Source organism: Capra hircus, chromosome 6 (assembly GCF_001704415.2).
Source record: "Capra hircus breed San Clemente chromosome 6, ASM170441v1, whole genome shotgun sequence".
In the NCBI taxonomy this organism is placed as follows: Eukaryota; Metazoa; Chordata; class Mammalia; order Artiodactyla; family Bovidae; genus Capra; species Capra hircus.
Window position 1 is genome coordinate 111,964,086 of NC_030813.1, and position 2,759 is coordinate 111,966,844.

Consider the following 2,759-nt stretch of genomic DNA (forward strand, 5'->3'; position numbering starts at 1 on the left):
AATTGCACTCATCTCACATGCTAGTAAAGTAATCCTCAAAATTCTGCAAGCCAGGCTTCAGCAATATGTGAACCGTGAACTCCCTGATGTTCAAGCTGGTTTTAGAAAAGGCAGAGGAACCAGAGATCAAATTGCCAACATCCGCTGGATCATGGAAAAAGCAAGAGAGTTCCAGAAAAACATCTATTTCTGCTTTATTGACTATGCCAAAGCCTTTGACTGTGTGGATCACAATAAACTGTGGAAAATTCTGAAAAAGATGGGAATACCAGACCACCTGACCTGCCTCTTGAGAAAACTGTATGCAGGCCAGGAAGCAACAGTTAGAACTGGACATGGAACAACAGACTGGTTCCAAATGGGAAAAGGAGTGCATCAAGGCTGTATATTGTCACCCTGCTTATTTAACTTCTATGCAGAGTACATCATGAGAAACGCTGGACTGGAAGAAGCACAAGCTGGAATCAAGATTGCCAGGAGAAATATCAACAACCTCAGATATGCAGATGACACCACCCTTATGGCAGAAAGTGAAGAGGAATGCAAAAGCCTCTTGATGAAAGTGAAAGAGGAGAGTGAAAAAATTGGCTTAAAGCTCAACATTCAGAAAACGAAGATCATGGCATCTGGTCCCATCACTTCATGGGAAATAGATAGGGAAACAGTGGAAACAGTGTCAGACTTTATTTTTTGGGGCTCCAAAATCACTGCAGATGGTGACTGCAGCCATGAAATTAAAAGATGTTTACTCCTTGGAAGAAAGTTATGACCAACCTAGATAGTATATTCAAAAGCAGAGACATTACTTTGCCGACTAAGGTCCGTCTAGTCAAGGCTATGGTTTTTCCAGTGGTCATGTATGGATGTGAGAGTTGGACTGTGAAGAAGGCTGAGCGCCGAAGAATTGATGCTTTTGAACTGTGGTGTTGGAGAAGACTCTTGAGAGTCCCTTGGACTGCAAGGAGATCCAACCAGTCCATTCTGAAGGAGATCAGCCCTGGGATTTCTTTGGAAGGAATGATGCTAAAGCGGAAGCTCCAGTACTTTGGCAACCTGATGCGAAGAGTTGACTCATTAGAAAAGGCTCTGATGTTGGAAGAGATTGGGGGCAGGAGGAGAAGGGGACGACCGAGGATGAGATGGCTGGATGGCATCATGGGCTCGATGGACGTGAGTCTGAGTGAACTCCGGGAGATGGTGATGGACAGGGAGGCCTGGCGTGCTGCAATTCATGGGGTCGCAAAGAGTCGGACATGACTGAGTGACTGAACTGAACTGAACTGAACTGTGTAGTTACAGGTGTGGGCAGGTTTGCCTGGGATGGAGGAGTTTCCCAGGAAGAGAGATGTTCAGTGTTACAACTGGGGTGGATCCAGGAAAGTGGATTTAGTCACTCTCTTGTGGGAGACAATTGCCAGGGTCCAGCCCCAGTGGATCCAGGGAATACGAAGTTGGGGACAGTGTCGGCGTCCTTGGAAAAATACATATTTAATTACAGATATAGAGAGAGATTAGAAATGGATAGTGCAGTAGGAGAATTAGTGGAGAAAAGGAGGCTGAATCTAGATGGGAATTCAGCCAGAGAAATGGGAGCAAGAAAGAAGCGACATGGGGGAATCAGTCTTTTTGGAAACTGATCCGATTTCTTTATTTTTGGGTTTGCTTATATACCTTTTGTTACATATAGGGATGAATATAGAGTCACGCGGGGGTCAGCAGTCCTGACCTTTATCAAAATCAGGTGCTTCACATAAAAAGGTCTTAGGGATTTTATGATCCTTTCTTTCTGATAACCAAAAAACTTATTTTTTCTAAGAGTGTTTTTTCTTAAACCAGGCACCACCCTCCAAATGAAGTTACATTCCTATAGGATGAGGGTGTAGTGAGTTACAATCAACAAAGGAATTTATTTAACCCAAGGTTAACGTGATTAATCTTAAAGGTTAATACTTATTTCTCCTATATGTTAGTTATATTCATTATAAGGGCAGGGAATATGGAGATTTAGCAGCAAACATCAGCCCAACAAATGAAAATCCTTTCACCAATGTTCCCCTTAAGATCTATTTAGTCTTAAGATAGTGATAAAGTTACATTTTTACATAGCAAGGACACAGTAATTTATAAAAGTACAGTGATCTACTACAAAAGAGAAAATTTACTAACTCAAAAAGTCTAGTATTGCTAACCTTAAAAACTACTATATTTCCTTTTCTATGTTCCAAATACATTGATTAATATATTCCCAGGTGCCTAAGGATATGGAGGCCTGGTGGTAATCATTAACTCAACAATGAGAAAAGCCCTATGCTAATTAAGACTTTCAAAATACTCCAAAACTCTCTGTGCTATTTATGGTTAAGAGGTAGTAAACAATCATGTGGCAGGAGTATGGATAATCCTGTCACACAAGCTAGTCTGTCAGCAGAAAGGTTTGACCTGAGACATCCTTGTCCCACCCAGAGCAGGGAATTAGCAGCAGTTATTGACACAACAAATGAAAAACCCTTCACCAATATAATTCCTAACCAACCCACTATACTAATAATTTGTAACTCCCCAAAAGAATTTGCCTTTAGTAAGTCTAAAACATCTCGTGCCTCTCAGATTGGGAGGCTGTAAACAATCACATGTGGCCGGACGAACCTGTACAGGCAGGCTAGATAACCTTCAGAGGAGTCCGTAAGCTGAAACACTCTTGTCATGCCCAGGAATTTTTATTGCCTTGGAGCTGCACGTTTACTCCTTCTCCAAGAGAA